The sequence below is a fragment of the Euprymna scolopes genome, chromosome 6, assembly GCF_053919585.1.
Source record: "Euprymna scolopes isolate OS-2025 chromosome 6, ASM5391958v1, whole genome shotgun sequence".
Lineage (NCBI taxonomy): Eukaryota > Metazoa > Mollusca > Cephalopoda > Sepiida > Sepiolidae > Euprymna > Euprymna scolopes.
The window spans coordinates 93429294-93455112 of NC_136487.1; the positions used below are offsets into that span (position 1 = coordinate 93429294).

The 25819-nt window shown below is 31.8% G+C and overlaps 1 protein-coding gene across 10 annotated transcripts in view; it reads right to left on the reverse strand.

Annotated features, from left to right (window-relative positions):
- LOC145277799 (adiponectin receptor protein 1-like) overlaps positions 1 to 25819 on the reverse strand; it is a 315074-nt gene that overhangs the window by 142966 nt on the left and 146289 nt on the right. For 8 of the 10 annotated variants that reach the window (XM_080129628.1, XM_080129639.1, XM_080129646.1 and 5 more), the window contains exon 2: positions 9900 to 9937. The exons of the other annotated variants lie outside the window; for them this stretch is intronic. The gene's annotated coding sequence lies outside the window, so the exon portion shown is untranslated. The remainder of the gene's footprint in view (positions 1 to 9899; positions 9938 to 25819) is intronic. 10 annotated transcript variants of the gene reach the window in all.

Sequence of the window (25819 nt, forward strand, 5' to 3'; positions counted from 1 at the left end):
GTAATATAACTATGGTTTCAAATTTCCACTGTTTTTATTAGACATTAAAGAGGAAAAAGTGTTACAATCTTCGCTGCTAATGTTTCAATTCTCTTGCGTGAAAATGATTGCCACCAAGAAGAAGAAGAAGAAGAAGATGGTGGTGGTGGTGGTGAGAGCAATAAAAGAAATGTGGAAAATGATTGTGTACACATGCATGTAAATGACAAAAACAAAAACAAAACAAAAAACACATACAATGCAGTAGGCAGATGCCAATACGGAATGCATTGATTTAGCAACAAAATCGAGGTGAGGTGCTACAGTGTGGGAAGGAGTATGATATTTCGGCAGCATGTGTGTATGTATTAACAGTTGTAGTCTATAGGAATATAGAAAGGTGGTATTTGTATGGTGAATGGAAAGAGAGATGTGACCAATCAAATTAGTTGTTCTGGTAAATGTGCAAAGTGTAAAGAAAAATGGTGGCTATTGCAAATAGTGGAGTGAAATTAGAACAGATTTTATTGAAATGAAATGCATTTTCCAAAAAGAGATAGTGTGTGACGATGGTATGGTGGCTATTGCAAATAGTGGAGTGAAATTAGAACAGATTTTATTGAAATGAAATGCATTTTCCAAAAAGAGATAGTGTGTGACGATGGTAAGGTGGCGTGCAAATATTTTGAAAACTTGAAGAAGCAAGTCTGTTAAGTAAGAACACCACCACCACCGCCACCATCATCATCATCATCAATTTAACATCTGTTTTAAAAGCTATTGGCTTTTAGAAATTGACTTTCAAAGTAATCTATCTCTGGAAAGATGATCATTTATTCATATTTCTTTCAAATCCATCTTTATCATTCTCTTCTATGTTTTATTTTATTTTCCCTTGCTATTTCAACTATATCTACATCTACTAAGCCAAGTAATTTCATCTATTTTTTCAATATTCCCAAATCAATAATCTCTTGGTTTGCACACATCTCCCTATATTGTCAATATTTAATATTCCTCTGGCGTAATCATATCTAAGCTTGTCTTTACAACTCACTATATGTGGACGTACCTCCAGCATGCTCTAAACTAGAGATTTCATTAAAAAAAAAGTTTGACTTCTGCAAAAAATTGCAAACTCTATCTCACACTTCTAAGATGAAGAGTCAGGAAACACAAACATCTGATTCCTGACTTTGGAGTCGTTGTATTATTTTTTTAAAATCAACTTCGAGTCTTGCAAATATTGCTGATTCTCAACCCCCTTCTGTAAATGAAGATGCCACGATTTGTGGGTGAGAAAATTAAATTGTTATGCATCAACATTTTCATCCGACATTGACCAAGACCGACTTGTCTTGCAACAATGCTTTGTAATATATCATGTCTCATGTAGTGGAATAGGTTCTATCGTCTATCTGAACTATAACTTTTTAAAATTACATTTTGTTTTGTTTTAAGTCAAATAAAATTAGCGATACTACTGGATCTCCCCTGTGGTTCTGTTCATAATTCTGTCAAGTTTTCAATAGAACCACTCTCAGCAATCGCAACACATTATCTATAATCCTCATACTCTTAATAACGAGATCAGGTGGTCTATGATATTTGGAAATCTTGAGAGGAATCCATGAGTCGCCAAGTCATCTCCTATAAGAGGATAGCTATTGCTTCCTTTATAAAAGCTGGAAATATTCATATGGAAGTGAGTTATTGTCAGCCTAAACAAAAGTTCATTTCACGTGTTTCTACAGACCTATCTTTTTTAAAGAGACTGCACACATCAGACCATCAGACCTTGGAAGAGTTTTAGGACCCTACCTTGGACTTCAAAAGGTCTGAGCTTAATCAGACAACATCCCACACTCGTATTTGATATTTAAATGAATAATAACTCTCAACGATTCAGTAGGTTTTCCTGATTCTTCAAATCTTTTGTATTTGTCACACAAGCGTTTTCTTCTTCTGCTCACAGGACACCTTCCTTTAAGTTGCACATGTTATAATGTACAGACCAACATTGGAGAGAGTGATAAGTCAGCTGTTTATCGTTGATGGTCTTTTAGCAGTCGTATTTATTTGTTTTGTTATTTACACCAATAGCAAAAAATAATTTTATATTGATAATTATTCCTTGAAAATATAGCAAAGACACAAAAAATAGTGACAGGAAATTTGCAAAAATTATTGCATGGGTAGCAATAGACTAATATAATTTGCTTCTTCTTCAAAAAAAAAAAAGGAAGAAACCTTGAACAAACTCTTTTTGAACAAATGAAAATATAACTTATGCTTGTCCGCAACTAACAAGAATTCCAATAAATTGGTCTGTTAGTTTTGGGAAATACATAAAAAATAGGCACATTCATTTTTATGTACATAGAAGTTAACGAAACATTTGATATATTTAAAAAAAATGATGTTATAAAATGAATATAACCACAAAAAAAATGTTACTGTACTGTGTAATAGTCACATATTTTGATGTACAATTTTATTTGATGTAAATAGACAAGTTTATGACTGAGTAATTGGCCAATCAACCAAATGGATGACTTAGCATAGGAATACAATTTGCTGAACTAGTTCCTTGTAGTGCCCCACAAGTGTTTTCCCGATAACTGTTGGAATCAAATAGTGGTATAAATTGGATGTGCTTGAGACCGATTGAGACTAAAATTAAATTTACAAGGATTCATAGTGACCCACTTTTTGTAAAAATTACTATTGCCTAATTTTAATTCCTTTTCAGTACTGTCAAAATAACGTGTTTTTTGTTAAAACAATGTTGCCATCCAATCTTTCTTTTATGAATTGGAAAGATATTCTATCTGATTTGAACATGGAGTCAGAAGGACTGTTGATTTCAATTAAAACTTTAATTATAATTGTTATGGATACAGAGTTACCCCTCATTCATCTAACCATTATATTTAGATTTTGTTCCTGCAATATAGCTTAACTTCACAAATTCGGAATCATAATACTCTCCACATTTACAAAATATTATTTATGGAAGCATTCTAGTTCTTTGTGAAGTTCCCCCCTCCCTCACACACTTGCTTTATTTTTGGAAGGATGCTTAAAAATATTTTACATTTGTAAAATTTCATTTCTATTTGAAAAGTTTTGATCAATGAATTTTCATTTTCCATCCAGTCTAAAACGTAATCAATAATTTAGATAACGCTGATGTGGCTTTTAAAAGCAGAAGCATTCATGAAAATAGGCATAACGAGACAACTTATTGATCTATAAGGTCAAAGTTAGTGATAAACCTTGACCCATTTAATAACGGATTGAGTTAAATGCGATTAAGTTGTTGTCCTATACCTAGCGGTTAAGTATAAACGACTCTGTGAAAAATGAAAAAAAAAAAAGAAAAGAAAAAATTATTAGTTATCTCTCTTGAAAATTGATTTCTTTCTTTAAGAACTAGTTGTATATAGACGGCATTACCGTGAAATCATTTTTCTTTTTTTTTTGTTGTTGCATTTTTTAACTTGTACAGAAAAAATAGTTATGAAGTAGACAACTTCTATTATATTCTTAAAAAATATGTGTTATCCCCCCTTACTGATTTCTTTGGGTGATTATTTAAAAATCTTTTATATTACTAGTCTTCTGTGCTGGACTAGGCCATTTTTTAAATAAATACTAATGAAGTACATTATTATATTGCCAATAAAATGGTACAACAATAACAAATGAAATTAGATAGAAGTAAAGTTTGATCTGTCAGGTCTGACTTTGCTATTTGGATCTGACTTTGAAAATTCAACAAGATAAATTTATACTTTAGATTAACACTGACCGTCATTATATGTGCATCTGGTTGCAAACCACAGAATTTTATTCTTTAAGCTTAACAAAGAGGGAGGCTTGAATACTTCTGTTTATAATGCACTCTATGTGCTTTATTTAATTACAACCAATAACGTTAATAAAAAAGATTGTTGGACATTCATAACTGAAACTTGATGGGCAAGTAAAATACAGACTGAAGTTTATTTGTACCAAATACAGGGTGGGATGATAAAATTGTCGCCATCTAAAAGATGACGATTCCATTTCTATTCGATGAAAACCGGTTTTCTTTTTTTGTTGCAGACCATCTACTAGTTATCCCATTGTGTACAAATCCCAAGAGTGATAGGAGCCTTCTATCATGTCTGAAAGTGACACAATGTTCAACGAGTGAAATCGGAGATGTGCCGTTGATCAACTCATGCTCTCTACCAATCCAAGCTATGACAATAGGATCATTGCCAGCACTCTCAAAATACATCGCTGGACTGCCACGAATAACAGGGACATGCCCCGGGTGATGAAAACAAAGTTTCCAGCCACAGTTATGGTCTTTGGTGTGGTTTAAAGTGAAGGCCACATCATGCCACATCACATCTTCAAAGTCGGCTTGAAATTCAACACCAAAGTGTACTTGGATATGTTGAACAGTGTGATGATTCTCTGATGCAATCAGGTGGCCACTGGCAGACTCTGGGTGTGGCAGCAGGACTCAACGCCAGCCCACAAATCGAAAGAAACCCAGGCTTGGCTTCAGAAGGAGTGCTACGACTTTGTACCGTTCTTTCTCTTCCCCCCGACCTAAACCCGCTGGACTTCTTCGTTCGGTCATACGTTAAGCATATCACCAACATGACCTCTCACAACATTAAAACCAGCCTGATTGCTGTCATCTACCAGGTATTCGCTAAACTCCCACTGGCGCTTATGGAAAAGGCATGCTCCCAGTTCCGGACCTAAATCAAGGCAGTGATTGAGATTGAAGGCGGCTACATTGAGTAGATGTCAGCTCCACTACATAATCAAGCTACCTGAACTGATTTTTGTAATAAAAGTTTTAAAATAGAGCTGTAGTTTTGGTGTCTTTAGGGCGACAACTTTATCGTTCCACTTCGTATGGTTAAATTCCAGAAAGATTGCAAATTTTATAAACGATTCTATGACTAGCATATTTTGCTAGTATATTTCTTTCGAAACTAAAAATAAAACATAATCTTTATGCATATATGTTATTTAAACATTACCTGAAATTACCCAGTTAGGTTTATTAAAATGATTCCAAATTTATTTATACTAGCAAGACCCATGGAAATTCCACAGAATGAGAAATAATTAAAAAATATGTTTTGATAAAGCTGATATTTTTCTGGATAGTACAAAAAAAATAGATTTTGAACAGAAAAACCAATAACAAACAACAAATATGAGTTTATTAACATTTCTATGAAAATAGTATCTATTGTATAAGCCGGATTAGGATGAATAGGAACAAAGTTGAATATTCATAATATTAATGTACTAGTGGGACTACATCGAAATTCCATGGTTGCTTTCTTCATCTATCGGTTTAATTTACTGATAATAATATTTTCTTCAAGTAATAAATGTATAAATGGTCTAATAATATAAAGAAAATATTGTCTATTTTTTATTCTATAAAAATAACAGTCATTTTCAGTTAAATATTCTTTGAGCAAATAAAACAAATTTGTTTGTTTATTTATTGAAAGTTTTAACTATTTAAATCTTTTAAAAATAATATTCTAATTTTTTACCAAAAACATAAATGTCAGTTAAATATTTTTTAAATAAATGAAACGAACACTTTAACCTTTTAATTCATTTATTGTAACAAATTTAAATCATTTTGTAAGAAATAGTATTTTATCTCTTACCATAATATAATTATCAGCTAATTATTCTTTAAACAAAATAGAATTCACTTTTGGAATTTCTTGAATGCTAACAATTAAGTTCTGTGATAAAATTACATTAAAATAAAAACTAAATGCAAAGATTAAGTTTTTCAAACTAGTTAAGTCAACAGATTTATCTCGTTTTTAAAAGGAAATGAAATGTGATCAAGTACATACAAACGTGAATAAGCATATTGCTATACATAATAGTAGTACACAAGAAAATTCTACAGTTGTATCCTTATCAAAATTTGTGGCATATTTCGATTCTATGGACGTCCGGCATGAATGCAGACCAAACAATATTATTGTAACATCTTTAGTCAAATACAAATATAATAATTTAAGTATTCTGTTTAATGTAGTTTCAGAATATATATATATATATATATATATATATATATATATATATATATATATATATATATATATAAACTGTGTCAATCACTTTATTGCAGATTAGTAAAATATTAATATTTCACTAAATATATGTCACAAAAAAATTTAAATTGTATCATCAAAGGACTGTTTTAAGGTTAGTTATTTCCCAAAATTTTATTCAAATCCATACGATATTCACGAAGTTATGGCATTTTATTTATTATCAAGGAACTTTTACTGTTCATCGCTTGATTGCAGAACTCTTGCAATGCCAAAAAATGGGCGATTGAAGATTATTGAAAAGTTATGGATTGTTGCTGGCCTCGCTGAGGGATTGTCCATCAAAGATTTAGCCATAGAGCTGAAAAGGGATAAAAAAAAACCTTGGCTTCATTCTTAAACAACCCCAACACCAAATCCAGAAAAGATAAAGGCACCAGAAAAAACCTTTCATATATTCTGTATTCGGATATACATTTATATATATCTATATATATATTCGGATATATAGATATTCGTAAACTTCATTGGGAAGTCAACCAAAATCCAAACAGCACCAATGCTTCCATTTTTTAAAGCAATGGAATCGCTCCAAGATCCAGGCAGGCCAATACAATATGTTGAATGAGATAGCAAGGAATATCAAACCTCTTCCAAGGCCTCCATGAAGCAAACAACATAGGGATAAACGAATGGCTTGAGCACAGAATTACATGAATATGGATTTCCAATGTGTCCTATTTTTGGATGAGGTCCGTGCTACTCTTGACAGTCCAGATGGATGGACCAAAGTTTGGAAGCTGAACGGAACTCCGACCCCTTACAGAGTTCATCGCCACAAGGAGGTGGAGGCATCATGTTTTGAGCGAGAATCATTGGGTATAAGTTGGTTGGATCATTTGGAGTGTCAGAAAGTGTAAAGCTTACCAGCAATGCATACACGGCCTTTTAGGATAATCATTTGGCGCCATGGCTAGATATCTTACCATTGTCACGACACTTTCAGATGATTTTTATGCATGACAATGCACCATTCCATTCCGCTAGGGTGACTGCAGGCTTCCTTGAATCTATGGCCTTCGTTGGAGAAACTCTCATGGTCTGGCCACCGTTTTCTCCAGACCATAACCCTATTGAACATCTCTGGTCAATATTACAAAGAGGGGTTTGTGAGGGAGGCGTACGATTTACTTTAAAGGATACCCTGTGGAGGAAAATAGTTGATGTCGCCAGAGCTATAACTCTTTTTCAGATCAAGCAATTGACTTCCTTGGACAAAAGGTTGTTTAAAGTTATTTTTAAAAAATGTTAGATATATTCATAAATAATCCATTTATTTGAGGCTTAGCACCTAAGATGTGCTTTTGTTTATTATTTTTTGACAGAAAAATATAATAATAAAAAAAAAAGTTTTCAAGATTAGACATTATATTTTTGCCCTAAAACACCATTTTAAGACGCCTGCAATAAAGCGATGGGCAGTGGAAAAGAATAAAATGTTATAAAATTGTGAATATTGCATGAATTTAAATAAAATTTTGGGAAATAACTAACCTTAAAGCAGCCCTTTGATGATACAATTTTACTTTTTTGTGATGGTACAATTTTAATTTTTAATATATTTAGTGAAATATTGATATTTTACTAATCTGCAATAAAGCGATTGACACAATTTATATGCTTATAGGGAGATCTATCTCCAAAATACTTGCTGAAGTTTGTGATATATTTCCATTCTATAAACATCCGGCATGAATGAAGATCATACGATATTATTGTCTTATCTTTAAACAGAACAGATAGGACACATTGACCCCATCCTGATGGCAAAGAAAGTGTATTTTAGTTCAAGTTTCACATTCAAAACATAGCCATCGGAAGAAAATTTTTAAATTATGTTAAGCTATGTTGAAACTGATAAGTACCATCATGGGTGATATTTAGAAATACCAGGTGCTGTATGTAGGAGGAGGTCGACACCTGTCTACAAGAACTACAAAAATTTAACATCGCCATCCATGTGATTGGGGACCATTTTTGGATCTGGTATTCCCATGTAACTTCTTCTTTTGGAGGAAACTGGTTCAACCTGCTTTGGATAATTGCTACTCAGAGGGATCTTATAGTCTAAATGAAACATAAACTCAATTCAAAGGGAATATCATTACATTTGAATCATAATTAAAAAAAAAAGATGTTCCATGATCTTAAAACATCATGTTATGAAAATAAATAAGCATTATAGATGACATCTAAATAGCTTTCCATCATATTTTTGTCTTATGGCACATCAACTATATAGATCATTCTGTACCATATAATCTCTATATAAAGTTAAGTATGTGTATATGTTTATATATTTACGATATGTCCTGTGAAAAGGGATATACAGGGTGTCCCAAAAAGATGTATACACACTTTAAATAATTTGAAACCAGATGTTTTTTTCTTTGCAGATTAAACTCATCGAACTTAATGATGGCAGCCAGCCTAACCTTTAAAGAAAAAAATTTATTCTAAAATGCTACTGGAAGCATGAAAATGCTGTTGACATGCAAAGACAGCTTAGAAGTGTGTATACATCTTTTTGGGACACCCTGATATTGTTGAAGTAGTTGATCAAGTCTTGCTACAGTTTTGAGTAATCATCTAGTAAGTCGCCGTACTGCACGATGGACGTAGTCAAAGCTGGTGTTCGTAGGATGAGTCTTGCATACCTTTCAACGTCTCTCTTAGGTGGCTCTACCAGTCAGTATTTATGGCTTAACAATCCAATCATAATATTGTGAGGAGGTACTCATATTTATTACATTAATTTGTATGGATAGAATTCAATCTTGAACTAATTCACATCATATTAAACAGAAGATTCTATTGTTGGCATTGGTTTCCCCGATACTTTCTAGTCAGAATTATTTCTAGGAATGCATCAGGTACTTATGGGAGGGGCCACAAGAAGGTTGTCAGCATCCTAAGTGAAAGTGATTATTGTGGAACGAACTGGATTCACACTTGGGATGCACAGGTCGTCAGTCTATGTTGTCAACTACTGAACAACCGTCACTTCTCCCTGAACTAATCGATCATTATCACTTTTGGGATACATCTGCTAGGCATAAAGGTGGGTAATGTGGTCTATACTTAGTTTAATTCAGTTTTATGCAAAGAGGAGATGATAGCTCTTTATGAAAATTCAGATATTTCCAATATTTATGAAATTTTGACAATAGGTATTGGACATCAATTAATAAATATCCCCAAATTTTAGTGTTTTAAAATGGTTTTAATATGAGTAAAATTGACCACTTGAAAATTAAAATATTTCAGATTTGCATTAAATTTGATCAATAATCATTAGACACCAATTAAACAAGGTACCCTAAATTTTAATTTCTTCATAAGATCAATTAAAATGTAGACATTTTTAAAAATCAAAATTATTTTATGGATTTTGATCAAACTAGAATTAACATTCTAGACTTAAGGTTTTATATTTTGATTTTAATTTTCATAAGAGGACATAAAAGTGGTGCAAAACTGTTCCGTTCAAGGAATTAATTTTATTAATTCTTCTTGTGTATTTACAAAATTATTGCATAAGTTGTGGAAAGCTATTAAATTATATCCCTGATTATAAATCAACAAACAAACAAACAAAAAAAACATCCGGCTACCCAACTCCTCATCCAAACTGTCCCTCTTATAAATCTGGGCCATACCACAGTAACTCCTTACACTTCACTGGCAATATGCCATGTTTGCGGTGAATAAAAGTAATAAAAATAAATCAAATCAAAATAAAATCTGTCAACTTACCAGCAGCTTAGGGCTGGTTGCTCAATATAAAACCGATGCTGAAACAATAAAAAATAGATCCGAAATTAGATAAAGGAATTTACAAATTAAGTTATTTTATTAGAAAATCGATTCTTTTATTTATTGAAATTCTGAAAACTAAGAATATTTCCACTTATCGATGGAGAGATTAAAATGAAACATAAATTAAGCTGTTACCATTGATTAAGTAGAATGAGTTTATGGAATACAAATTCGAAATACAAACATCTTAACAGAGATATTGAACGTAGAAATATTCGATAAAATATACCAATAATCTTGTATATGATAAAAGAGATGCAGTTTTTCCCCTCTGGACTAAAATACTGTAAGTTTACACCAACAAATGGCACATAAAAATTTATTATGTTTACGCTATTAGCCATTACCATATATTACTATAGAACTCCATTACAGACACATTATTCCGTAATATTAAAACATTATATTTATTCCTAGGAGCGCCATCTTCATCATCGTCATAACCTACAGAGGAAGTAGCTCAAATTTTACCCCCTATTCCATAAAACCTTTTATGACCCATTCTTTTTTCTACTTTTCTGGGTTTACTCCATCATTAACTGACTAGTGATTTTATACACATCGCCTACTCTTAACGCTTTACCCTACACAAATAATGATTTCTCCCTCTTCTCATCCCTCAAAATCTCATTGGTTGCGATCTACATATTCGGACATTCCCGAATATATGAAACATCATTCAAAAACGAACACTCCAGAGACTACCACAAACATGGACTCCCTGAGTAGAATCATTACATACTAAATAGCCCGATACAACTTCCTGAATCTCAAAAATAAATTAATTAATTAAATTTGAAATAAATGATTCACACTACATTTAAATTGTTACAGGTACTATTTTCCCTTAATATCTTACTAAAATCACTAGGAAACAAATTACTTGGTTTACTGCTTATTGGAGTTTCATATTTTCATTACCTTTTACATTTATTTCATTTAGAGTGACAAATAATTATTATTTATATTTTATTTCTGTAATAACGTTATTGTGACAAATCATTATCAATTATATATTATTTTAGTAGTAAAGATAACCAGACGCTTTTACTAAACGGTTATTAGGAATGCTTTAGAAAAACATTTCATCTAATTTTGTTTACGCGTTGCCGATTCAATTTTTTAGTTTACAATTTTGTTTATATTATAAATGCTTCACAAACTATAAATGGCTAAAATTAAATCATGTTATTATTTCACATGTTCAGATGTTGTTAACAATTATTTAAATTAACCTTTGATTTTAGTAATAAAGATACTGCAATAGTATTTCGTTTTTTATAGACATTTACTAGAGATACATGGGATAATATTTCGTTTCATTTCGTTTTCGACTTTCCAATTTGATTTATAAGTTTGCATGTTTTTTTATATACACAAACTATAAATGGATAAAATTACATCATGCTATTATTACATATGTGAGAATGTGATTAAAATTTATTTTAACTTAACCACGTTATTTAACAAATAAAAAAAAGGGTAAATATGAAGATTCTTTCCACCTTCGACCAATCCTTTAAAATTACCCGCTTTACGGGTTTTCTAGGGTGCTGAAAACAAAAATCATGTTTAAAATTCCGGAAAACGAGTGGTTCAAAATATATGAAGAAATGTTACTTTCAAAAAAGGTCTTTGGGGGTGCTGAAAACGAAAATAATGTTTAAAATTCCGGCAAACAAGTAGTTTCAGCGATATTAAAAAAATGTTAGTTTAAAAAAAGTAGGGGATCACTTGTATATAATAATTTAATGCACAATGAGCACCCACTTTATGGCCATCTTTTGTTTGGGGGTGGTCAGCATACAATGAACATAATTTCACATAAACTGAGCACCCACCTTTCTGGGGGAGGGGGCGGCTACCAGGCGTTAATAATCGGATGTATATGATGGCAGAGCGCGATACCAACACGCAATTTTTAAATAGTTTTTACAGGTTAAATTCATACTAATTTACAAAAAAAAAAAAAAAAACAGTTTTCATCAAACGGAAATGGAATCATGTCGTCTTTTCTATGGCGACAATTTTATCGTTCCACACTGTATATTGACAATAGCATTCAGCGTTCAATTATTCATACTTGCTGCCATTACAATATCGGATTCTCTCTACTTATAATGTCTGCATAGTGTTGTAGAATTTATTCATTTATTCAGAATTTCTTTACTTACAATTTCTAATTTCATTCGTAAGTAGGGTGGTTTGAAAAAATCCCTAACAGAAGAAAAAAAAAATTTGAAGCAAAATAAGATGGAGTAGGTTTGTAAGGTGTTCCTCAGGTTAAAAAACTGAAAACAAGCAGATTGATATCTAAGATCATAAGACATTGAAAAACTACCTTTTTTCCTTAAATATTGTTTTAGTTTTAGTTTCTATTATAACTAGACTAATTAAATAATTATGCTGCCAAGATTTTCTTAGAAATAGACGAGATGTCTGTATAAATTGATACTTATCATATGATAAAAGACAATTTTCTGGGTTCATTTTTTTTATCCACCAAATATCAAAAGAAATCAGTGTTTGTTTCTGTTTTATGTTACCTTTCTTCAGATTTGGTATCAGTTTTGATCTCATTAACTTTTCCAAAGAGGATTTCAAAATAAGAAATAGTAAAATCAACCTGGCTTAATGAGCATTTGTTAAATATCACACTATAAAAACAAATAAGCATAAATCAAAACTTGCTCATGTGCAGCATAATTTGGTGTGTATGTTGAAATTTTAGGTTTCAAATGATTCTGTATGCGAAATATTAGACTCATATACTCCTTTTTAATATATTATAACATTCATCAGGTTTCACATGAATTTATGCATATTCGATAATCGGTGATAATTACTTCTTTGGACATATTTTGAAATATACAGCTCAGTCACATCTGTATACACATATGTTTATAAGCAAAAATATAAAAAATACAATTATAGAAACAAAATACTTTTTTCTTACTTTCATCAACCAATATTAAATATCATTTTTCTTTCTTGATTATATGAATTATTTTGACCTTTATTCTAATGATTTTTATTTTCACGTTTCGGCAGATGTTACCTCTGATCTTCTTCAATGGATCTTTTTAAATTCAGAAATCTTTGTCGAACTTGGAAATCTATAGGGGATTTCGAACTGACCACTTTATTTAATTAACAAGTAGCTTGTTCTCATTTCATCAGCCATGATTGGCTAGAAGTGTTGGGTAATTTTTTAATCACAAGAACCCAAGTTTGCCCAGGTGGGCAAACTTGGGTTCTTGTACCGGAAAAATATCCAGTAAATAAAATGTTGTTTAGTAAATCGTTATTTTTTTATTTTATTTATTTATTTATTTATTTGCATTTCCATACACCAAACATGGATATAAATATCACTAAAACATCTGCTGGGTCATAAGCTTCATTTCGGTACCAAACTTGCCTGGGTGGGTTGCCTGTAGGCTGAGATAAACCGCGTCACACACACACACACACACACACACAGTAGAAAAATTTATAATAAGATTTCATTCTTAGTTAGTATCACTTGTAGTGAGGATTAAAACTTTTCAGTTTCAGAATAAAATCACTCAGAACTGGTTTTTACTCAACGTCTGCATCCAATGCACCGTAGGTTAAAAAAAGATTGAAGGTTACATCAGTCGAAACGCTGTAAAAAAAAAAAAAAAAAAAAAAAAAAAAAAAACTGAGATGAGACGCATAGTTCGTATACTCCAAATTATCAATCCTTATCTAAAAAATTCTTAAACAATTATTTTAATATTAAAAATATATACAATATGTAGAGAAATCTTTTCAAACAAACAATGCAGTTTTGTTTTGATTGGAATCTAATCTAAAATCTACACGTTTGTAGCCAACATTCAATCAGTAAACATCATGACTGAAAAGATAAAAAATAAATAATTTCCTATCAATCAAAGATGAGTTTAACGATAAGAAATTAATTATCAAGTAGCAGATAAGTTTCAACATGTAGAAGGGCAGTCAACATATGTTCTTTATAAGGCAAGGTCATTCATTGAACAATGGGCAACTGAACTTACTATTAATTGACGCCATCACTGATTAAAGATGTTATATAAACTTTACAAACACTACGGTCCTATAATCAATAATATTTATAAACAGAGAATGATTTATTCAAAATATACATAGCATTAATTAAAAAAAAATTTAAATATTAAAAATGAAATTCTTCTGTTTTTTTGTACTTTTCAGAACTAAAATCAAAATTTGCATAACTTTTATAAAAAGTAGAAGCAAAACTAAAAATAAACTCATTTGAAAAGATGGGAAACTTGTAAAAAGACATAAAAGTCAACTTAAAATACTTTTTGGTTGAAATTTATATTTATGTGTCATAATTCTTCTTTTTCATCTTCTTACTCAACAGCAGGAAGGTGGCTGTAGCTAAGTGGTTAGTGACGAGCTGGGTGTGCTCAGTTCGAATCCAGTTCATTCCACAGAAACACTTTCACTTAAGGATGTTAGTAACCTCCTCGTGGTCCCTTCCATAAGTATCTGATATCGTTCTAGAAAGAATTCTAACTGGAAAGATATTAGGAAACGAATGCCAACAATAATCATCTGATTCATTCGAAATGAATAAATGATGCTCAACAACAACAAAAATAAAAATAACGTTTCTTCTCATACATCATACAATCTATCATGTATTGTCGCCAAGATTTTCTTTCACTACTTTGTTTAGCTGACCAAAAGTTCAAGGACATAGATTATCAAATCATCTTCCCATTGGTTTACCGCCTTTACTGCATCAAAGCTGCAGTTTCGAAGCAGCAAACATTCCCTTCTGAATCATTCAACGAGGATCCAGCATTACATCTTTTCTCTGTCATACATCTTTGAAGTAATTCTTTCAAGATGATTCTTTTTCTTTTCTGTTTTAGTGAGGCATGGCCCCTGAGCAAGTTTAGCTGGTTTTCTCCTTCAGAGGAAGTTTCTGAGGAATATCATATTCACAAACGTTCCTCAGTTGCATGTACACCTGTTACATGATAAGGGCTGTCCCCTTTTCATGTAAGTATAAAAATGGAGAATTTAGTTTAAAATGAAAATGAAATAGCATAGGCGAAATTCGAACCTCGAAATCTTAGTTTAGAAATAGATTACGTGTGAGAATTTAAAAATGTAAAACAAACATTTGTTTAGAATATAGATAAATATTTCAAGGAAAGAATGTTAACTATCAAGTTTGTTATGAAATTTTAAATTGAAAGAATGCAGCTTATAAGATAATGTTTTTAACATATTGGAAAAATAGGTTACTGAGAAATAGGAAAAGTTTTGGACACGTATGTCCAGAACACGTTTTAACATGTGTATGACGTCACGGAAAATAGAAAGTTCTAGGAATAGAGAAAAAACTTTAGAGTTAGTCAGTCAGTGAAAAAACTCAGAGAGAGTCAGACGTCTAGAAGCGAGACGTCACTTCAAGAAAAAAATGTGAGACTTTGAATTCTTGATGATGGAATCACGGCCGTGTGAAGAATAAACCATCATGTGTTTTGTAAAGCTCGTCTTGTGTCTTATGATTTTTACAAAAAAGGTAAAGTCCAATTGTATTATATATTTGTGTTATATGTCTTTACATACACGTCTCAACATCATCATGTCTGAACTGTCTGAACACTATCCCTTCACACCAAGAGCTTTCTTCTTCTTCCATTCAACTCAATTAAGGAATGAACATTTAATATATAAGAATCTCTCTTCTACTCTAAGTCTTTTACAAGAACATCTCTCTCTCGGAGTTTTGCAACATCCCTCACTGTAATAAGACTCCTTCTAAGCTCTCTCTAATAAGACTCTCTAAGACTCTCTCAATGAAACCCTATATAACACACCCTGTGCCAGAATTATATGCAAATTGATATTTTTGTTCTAACTCGCGATAGTCTTCAATGAAAATTCCTGAAACTTCGCACGTTATACCAACACTAATGCATGTGCAGATATAAAATTTTAAGCTGATCTACGCAATAGCAAGCAAACGGCAGCCATTTTGGTGACTTGCAGTTTTTTTTTCAACGTTCTAACTTTATATGCAAGATGGGACGTAAGGGTGCTTTAAGTCAAGCTGAGAAGTCTAAAATTGTTCAAAGGCTCCATAATAATATTTGCACCTTAGAAATTGCCAAAGAATTACACCATGATCATCGTACAATAAAAAAAATATTGTACTAACCCTCAACTTTGCAACGGACGTTCTGATAAAGGGAAAATTCGTAAGAAATCATATCTGTCACATCAAACAATGAGCAAGATCAAGAGAGAAGTTCGCCATAATCCACTTGAAACTAGCAAACAAGTTTTTGAAAAAGCTGGCGTTCCTGGTGTGCCCAAATCAACTCGTTGCTGTATCCTAAAGACGATTGCAAAAAATGGAAAGCCAGAGGTCTGCCCTCAATGAAGGATATCCCCAAGAAAAAGAGGATGGAATGGGCAAGAGATCACATGAAGGTGAATTTTCAAACTGTTTTGTTCACTGATGAGTGTCGAGCGACCCTTGATGGATCCGATGGTTGGAGGGGAGGATGGTGCCAAAATGAGGGTCTATGTCCCCAAAGGATCAGGCATCAACAAGGAGGTGGATGTATGATGTTCTGGGCTGCAATCATTGGCAATGAGCTGGTAGGACCATTCAGTCACAGATGGAGTGAAAATTACTGCCAAACTCTACATTGACTTCATTCAGAATTACTTGGAACTCTGGCACAAAAAAAAGAATTTGGCATTCCGGAAAAAGATGGTATTCATGCATGATAATGCACCGTCTCATTCTGCAAGGAGAGCCACTGAATACTTGGAGAGAGTTTTTTCATTAATTAAATTTGAAAATTGAAGCAAATTGGTAAAATAAAAAACAACCTAATGTATATTAAACTAGCTGTATCTACTCGGTGTTGTGCGGCAGACTTGTTTGTTTTTTTTTTTTCTTGTTTTTTACCTTTTCTTCGTTTTTTTTTTGTTTTGTTTTTTACCAAATTAATTTTTAATTGTATTTTGAAGGATAAATTTAATTAGTAAGCATTGTTTAATCATTAGATTATTAGTTGAACCAAATTGTAATACAATTATAGCTACTTATAAATATTTTCTAAAAGTTTCAATCTTTTAATACATGAGGTTTGCTCAGAATTTTAAACTTAAAAATGACTTCCATTTCAAGAGTTTAAATGCATGTAAAGTCTTTTCAAATTTAAAAGGGAAGCGAAGTAGTTTTTTCTATTTTTTTGCAACAATTAAAATTAACAAATGATTAAAATGGTTTACTTATAAAGAAACCGAAATACATTCTAATGTATTTTTTAAATATAATTTTTTTTAATTCATCTTATTTGGCGTTATTGCATTGTATTTTTTATTTAAATAAAATAGTAATTGATAGTAAATAGAAAAATAAAATTCAGCGCGTGATTATCAAAGTTAGATCAATGCAAGAAATACATACACATAGCACACATTAAGTGGTCATGAGACATGAGAAGTGGTCACATGATTTATTTAATATAAAGATGACTGGCTATTTCCCTGATTGCAAATTATCAGCCTTAAAAGAGTCAACTTATTCATATAACATTCATACTCTAGAGGTAAAAAAAAATAAATCAACATAGATATCTCATTATCACAACGTGCAGCATTATCAAGTTTTGTTGATAAACTATCATTGTTTTTTTGTTTTGTTTTTTTTCTGATAAATAATACTTTTCTAACAATCAGATGAACTGATTACAATATAAAAAAATTAAAATCGGTTAATTTTGTAACAAGATTGCTTACATTTAAAAATTTTGGAGATGAGGAATGATAATTTGTATTTTTTTTTGCATTATACGGACTATTATTCTCACTTTGGTTATTACTTTTACAATGTTTCGACCGATGTAACCTCCAACGTTCTTCAGGTGCAACTTTTCAAGCGTAGACATTTTTGGGTATGTTAATTCGTTATTCTTAGTTATTATCGACTGTAATATGAATTGAACTTTCAACTTCCAGGCTGTCATTTAGAACTGATTGCTAATCAATGTTTTCATCCATTGCCTCAGGGGTCTATTTGGACAATTCTAGTATGAAATTTTAAAGAATTAAATTTAATCTTGTTCTGATGTGTAGTACAACTACTTATTACCACACACACAATATATATATATATATATATATATATATATATATATATATATATATATATATTTGTCTTTACATAAGCAGTAGTTTGTTGCTACACAATCATGAGCATGTTTCGGTCTACTAGTATTTACTAACTAGAAACCTCATCAGGCAACAACCCTCATTTTCGAAAACGGAATTCTAAATGAAGAGCGAAAATCTATCCTAAGCAAATGAAGGCTTTTTATCATGAGTGTGAAGAACAGAGTTGAATTGGGTGCGAATTTATTAGTTTATTCATTCTCGTATCTGTTTATTTACTTATTTATCGGTGACTTTATTCATTTTAGTGTTGGTGTTAGGGGTTAGAGTTTGTGGGTTGAGGGGATTAGGTTCTAAATCTAGGGCTATACAGATGTTTTCTTTGACAAGCGAGATATATGCAGGTTGAATACCGGCTGCAGAGTCAAAGTGACTTTGTGACTGGGTTCAAATTCTTCAACCGGCAATAATTACATTTTCTATACTAATAATTGTGCAAGCATGAAACAGTAGCGTCTGTAGGCAAAAATAATATAAATATATTTTATGGAAATATTATTATAAACCGCCTTCAATTAGAATTAGAATTGGGCGTTATAAAGAGAGTTATAATAAGCTGTTAACCTTTCTTAATGGCCGATGGGTTGAATACTAGGCTGCAAAGTCAAAGGTTACTTTGTGACTGAGCTTGAATCCTTCCACTGGCAGTAATTGTCACTCTTTATACTGATGATTGAATAAGCATGTCTGTAGTTACAAAATAATACATATTTATTAAAAATTATATAAATAAATAGATTTTTATTTTAAAGAATAATTGTTATTTTTTAATGAATTCATGCATAACAAATCATTTATTTCAAGTGGCGCACAAACTTTCTCCTCAACTTAATATTAATAAAAAAGATTTTAATAGCTAATTCATAACAGGAAAAGAAACGTTATATCAGAACTGGGGAGTATAGAATAGCCAAGAAACTGAACATCAATCGTGAGATTTAGAGAAATACTTTGCCGTGTATGGGCTCAAAACCCTATCTTGTAAGAAGAGCGCCTCCATATTCCTTTCACAGCGTTCTTAACAATGTCATCCAATGAGCCCTAGACATTACTGACTTTCTGTTGATGTTTGAATCAGTCGGCCTTGATAGAGGAGATAGCAAATAGCCCATGACTAGTCAAATAGCAATTCGTTGATATGGAATGCAACCTGCATCAACACTTTTGCACCCTAGTCAATAATGGAATCAGTAAAAAAAAAACTGTGTCACATGTAATAGTATCAGTAGAGAACTACAAACAATCAAAATATTCCAATAGAGGCACAGCCACAAGATACAAGGCAATGATGAAAGGTGTAATCCAGACTAAATAGTTTTTTAATGTTCAAATCCATTGCAAATTGTAATATTTCTACAAAAGATTTTTCTGAAAAGTTTGTTCGATAACGTTTACTGAAAATTTCTTATACAAGTAATATATTTTAAATTAATATATTAAAAAGTATTAAAAAGCATTAAAAATATTAAAATTATAATAGAATATAGGCCCATTATGATAGAGTAAAAAAAATCCATAGGGTCACATCAAATATTAAAATTAATATTACAACTGAGCCTCTATTTTTCTTCATTCGCCATGGAATATCTTTTTTTTAATCTTGGCTTCTTTTTTGATATTTTATGCAAGCTTTTTAGTTTTTCAACCTATATGCTGAATAGCAAAATTTATGACTACCGATAAACATTATTTCGTTAAAAACATTTTCTCTCACGAGATGAGCCAGTTATTGGAAATCCAAGGATTAAAGAAAAAAAAAAATTAATTTTTGTATTCCTCGGTAAATGATAAATTTGTTGTAAATTTTTTGGTTTACAGAATTTAATTCCAAATTTTTATTTATATTTTAATATATATATATATATATATATATATATATATATATATTTAATATATACATGTTAAAATAAGCCACTTTTAATTATATATCTCTACAATTACATAAAAAGAATTGAGTATGCGTGTGTGTCCGAGTTCGTTCCCAATGGACTCAAAAACGGCTGGGCTGATTTTTATGAAATTTCACACAAAGGTACTTTATGTGCCTGGGAGTTTCTTAAATAGGTTTTGTATTAGAATTTCTTTGATAAGTATTGATAATCAATAATCAAAATAATCCGATGAAAGAAGGAACAGGTGATTTGGACCAAAGTTAACACCTTACACAGCCTAACATTACAAGTGCATTTGAGAAGTTTTATTACCACACAAGCCGAAAGGCCCAACATGCAAAATCAACCGTAGGTTCTTTGATATGACAGAAGCACATTTAAAATGAATGTTTCTGTTTAAAGCACAATTAGAGCATGATACTTGTCTTATCATTTAAAACTTAAATTCAAACCATTATATATAAAAAAATAATTTTATAAAATTAACAGTAGATTCTCTACAGCACAGTGTAGACTACAATGTATTGTAGACTAAGTTACTGCGGGAAGTCATGTTTCCTCTCGATGCATCACGATGGGTCCCCAACTAGAGTAGGCAATCAACTGGTTTGATTGAAAAATGGGCGATTTCACCGATTTCGATGACAATAAAATATGGAAGTTTGAAACATTCAATGATCATCATTCAATCTCGAACAACATTGGGTGTCACTGCTAGTGCATATATAAATTAGTTATGTATATATGTTTATATATTTGTACAGAATTGATTCATAAACTTGTTAACAGATCATTATAAATTTTGAAACACACCTGTTAGGTAATGTGGGTATATATTTAGTTTAATATAGTTTCATGCAAATAAACCAAAGAGGAAGTGAAAGCCCTTCATAAAAACTTAGATACCTAAAATTTTTGTGAAATCTGAACAATAGATACTAGATATCAATCAATAAATATTTCCCTAATTTTAGTTTCTTTGAATTATTTTTAAGTTTTCTTTAGGGTCATTTTTTTTTTTACACAGTGATCACCACTTATCAAGGCCCGGAAGCCACTCAGGGATAAGGGTTATTGCAAGTACATTACGTTAGTGTGGAGATTTGATGAAGTGTTTACTTAAGGGGGCGGTTCATTAGGAATTTGTTAACATTGGACTTGAAGACATTCAAGTTGTAGTCCGGTGGGAAGCAGGCAGACGGAACAGAGTTCCACAGGCGTGCAGTTCTAAGAAAGAAGCTTTGTTCATGGAATCCACGTTTTGATTTAGGCACAGATATAGAGTGGGGGAAATTTTTCACAGTGGATTCAGCTAGACGGGTGTTTTTCGTGAAAGATTGGCGAGGGGGGACCAGAGATTGGAGTTCAGACGAGCACCTGCCATGGAAATAACGATAAAACAAGGATAGGCTCGCAACGTCTCTTCTGTGGGAGAGAGGTTGCAGGGTAGAGAAAAGGGCATCCCCCACTAAGCCACAAAATCTATTTTGTACTCTGTCAAGGTAGGATAGGCTGTTTTTAGCAGCTCCTGCCCAGATATGGCAACAGTATTCCATCCTTGGACGTACTTAGCTTTTATATAGATAGAGAATTGCATCATAATATGGGTATAACAATTCATTTGAAAATTCAAATATTTCAGATTTGCATTAAATGTGACTCATAGTCGTGAGACGGCAAAAAATTTTTTTTTCTTAATAGCCCTTATGCTTCAGCTTTAAATTTTAAACATTTTCTAGAATCCAAATTATGCAATACAATCTGATCAAAATTGGAACAAGGATTCCAGACATAAGTTTTTGGAAAATAAGATCTTGATTTTAATTTTTGTCAAAGGACATAAAAGGCGTGGAAAACTGTTCTGTTCAGGAAATCCATTCTGGGTTGGATATCCCTTGAATACATATATATATATATATATATATATATATATATATATATATATATATATATACCTGCAGTTCAACCCGGTTTTGCTCGGGCCCTATGTATTGTTCATAACTTTTATGTGCATAACCTAGATCTAAAATTTCAAGTATTTAGATCTAAAATTGACGGAGGAGTTTGGTAGAGTCTGCAAAGGTCAACTCTTTCAACTTTGACCTCTTGGCAATCAAATTTTCGTCCCAAAACTGATTAAAAAGCTTGCTGCATGGTTGAATATTTTTTATGTAAAATTTCAAATGTTTTGCCCCAAAATTGGCTGAATAGTTTGCTAGAGACCGCAAAAGTCAAATCTTTTGAACTTTGATACCTTGGCAGCCAAATTATTGGCCAAAAACCGATTAAAAAGCTTGCCCGATGTCTGAATACACTTTATGTAAAATTTCAAATGATCAGACCAAAAATCGATTGAGTAATTTGGTAGAGACCGCAGAGGTCAAATTTTTTTTAACTTTGGCCTCAATTTGGATCCCTTAACATTTATTGTTTTGGGCTCAAATCAAGTTAAAAAGTTTGATCCATGTCTAAGTAACCTACATGCAAAATTTCAGGTGTGTATACCAAAAATTGTCGGAGGAGTTTCAAAGGTCAAATCACGTAACTTTGATCCCTTAACAGCCAAATTTCTGGCCAAAAACAATTAAAAAGATTTCCTCAAATCTCAATACCTCTTATGTCAAATCTCGAGTCTGTAGCCTGAAAATTGACAGAGTAGTTTGGTAGGTAAATGTACACATACAGACACACACACAGACAATTTCACTTTTATAGATGTACTAGCAGTTCAGCCCGGCTTTGCTTGGGCCCTATGTACTGTTCATAACTTTATGTGCATATGTATATATTATAAAGTGTGCATATGTATGGTAACGCCTTTCTATATAATAGGCTTCCTTAACTGCCATAGAGAAAAGTTGGTAAGGATCGCAAAGGTTAAATTTTTTAAACTTTGACCCCAATTTTGACCCCTTAGCATTATTATTTTGAACTCAAATCAAATTAAAATGTTTGATCCATATCCTAGTAACCTACATCTAAAATTTCAAGTGTTTAGACCCAAAATTGGCGGAGGAGTTTGGTAGAATCTGCAAAAGTCAACTCTTTCAACTTTGAGATCTTTGCAGCGAAACATTCGCCCAAAAACTGATTAAAAAGCTTGATGCATGTCTGAATACCCTTTATGTATAATTTCAAATGTTTAGACCCAAAATTGGCTTAATAGTTTGCTAGAGACCGCAAATGTAAAATCGTTTGAACTTTGACCCCTTGGCAGCCAAATTTTCGATCAAAAACCGATTAAAAAGCTTGCCCTATGTCTGAATACACTTTATGTAAAATTTCAAATATTTAGACCAAAAATTGGCTGAGTAATTTGGTAGAGACCGCAGAGGTAAAATTTTTTTTAACTTTGACCCCAATTCGGACCTCTTAGCATTTATTGTTTTGAGCTCAAATAAAATTATAAAGTTTGATCCATGTCTAAAGAACCTATATCTAAAATTTCAAATGTTTAGACCCAAAAGTGGTGGAGGAGTTTGATAGAGTTTTCAAAGGTCAAATCGTTGAGCTTTGACCTCTTAATAGCCAAATTTCTGGCCGAAAACCGATTCAAAAGATTTTTCCAAATCTCAATACTCCTTATGTCAAATCTCGAGTCTCTAGACTGAAAATTGACAGAGTTATTTGGTAGTGAAATGTACACACACACAGACACGTTCGCTTTTATAGATATATAGATAAATATATAACATGATATATCATAAAATTAAATACAGTGGAAACAGAATGTGTGAACAAAAACAAAAAATAAAAACAAATTAAACACAGGTGTAAATCATCAAAAAAGAGAGCTTTACCGGGATCGATTGGCTCAACGAACGTCTTCAGAAAAATATTTTTTTAAGACGTTGATCTGAACCAAACCGGTAAAGCACTCGTTTTTGATGTTTTATTCCTGTGCTTAATTTGTGTTTGCTTTTGTCTTTCCACACACACACACACACACACACACACACACACACACACACACACACACACACACACACACACACAAGTAGGTAAACTTGTGAGGGAAAAAGAAAAGAAAAGCGATAAAAGCACAGGAGAATGTCATCTAGAAAACAACATCAAAAGACCAAGCAAAAGGAATTTTGTTTTTGTTTTTCTTCATATAAAAATAGAATGTGTTAAGCAATTGATGCCAAATGTATCTTCGATGCAATGAAGACATCATTTTGCAAGGAAAAACAAAGTGCATCGAAACCGAGTTTTCAAGCAAACAATTTGTCAAAAACATACATCTCTTCCTCCTCTTCTTCGTTTGCATCTTCTCGGTGTTTAGTTAATGTAATAATCCTTCAAGTGAAAGAAAGGCAGAAATATTTATGCGATGCTAAGTGTTATTGAAATAAGCCCGTTTCATCTATCCATAGCTTAAGAATGGATAAAATGTGCAAAATATACATTCTACATTAAACATACAATTGATAAAGAAAAAAATATTCCAATCTATATTAATACTAGATGTATCCCTGATCAGTTGAGTCACAACCATCATTACAACTTTTTTACTTTGATCAAACTTTAAAAATATTTTCCTGCATAACATAAAAACATAACATAAAAAAACGCGTTTTTCCTTCTATATCATAATTATTATCATCTATACTCACTAGTAGTTCGCATACAGGTAATCAGAGATTGCTCATTAATAACAACCGGTGATGTTTCCTGGTGTCTGAGTGACAATCGGAAACTATCGTTATTCTTTATTATTCTTATAGAGAAGTAAAGAGACTTAATATTCTGCCATCTAATTTACATGTGTTGTGTAAATTAGACAGCAATGCTAAGAAAAGAGAATTTACTGAGTTACTGAGACATTAAAAATATTAGAGAGTGGTTGAATCAGTATTAAAAAGGACGTGAGAAATATGTAGATAACTAAATGAGACTTGTTCAGTTAATTATAAATTATAGCAAATTAGAACAACTCAAACATATCTCAATTCCATAACTGAGGTATATTTTATCATGTAATAGCAAATAAATAATGATCAACAAATGTTTTACACTCACATATTTTTATTGTCATCAAAATTGGTGAAATCACCCATTTTTTTCAATCAAATTGATTGATTGCCTACTTTAGTTGGGGACCCATCGCGGTGCAAGGCTTTACGTGCCTTCCCACAGTGACTTAGTCCTCAATACATTGTAGTCTACATTACACTGTAGAGAACCTACAATTGATTTTATAAAATTATTTTTTATATATAATGGTTTGAATTTAAGTTTAAAATGCAAAACAAAACAAGTATCATGGTTCATTTGTGCTCTAAATAGAAACATTCATTTCAAACGTACCCCTGTCATACCAAAGAACCTACTGCTGATTTTATATGCCTGGCCTTACTGCTTGTGTGTTGATAATGGCTTGAATTTAAGTTTAAAATATAAAGGTCAAGTAGCACACGTCAAATGTGTTTAAAGAGAAACAATTATTTCGAACACATCCCTGTCATATCAAAGAACCTACTGTTGATTTGATATGTCGGGCCTTTCGGCTTGTGTGGTACTAAATCTTCTCAAATGTACTTGTGATGTTAGGCCGCGTATGGTGTTAACTTTTATCAAAATTGCCATTTCTTCTTTCATCAGATTATTTCGATTATTGATTATAAATACATCGTAGACTTCCCAATACAACACATATCTAAGAGCATTGCCAGGCACATAAAGTACCTTTGTATGAAATTTTATAAAAATTCGCCCAATCGT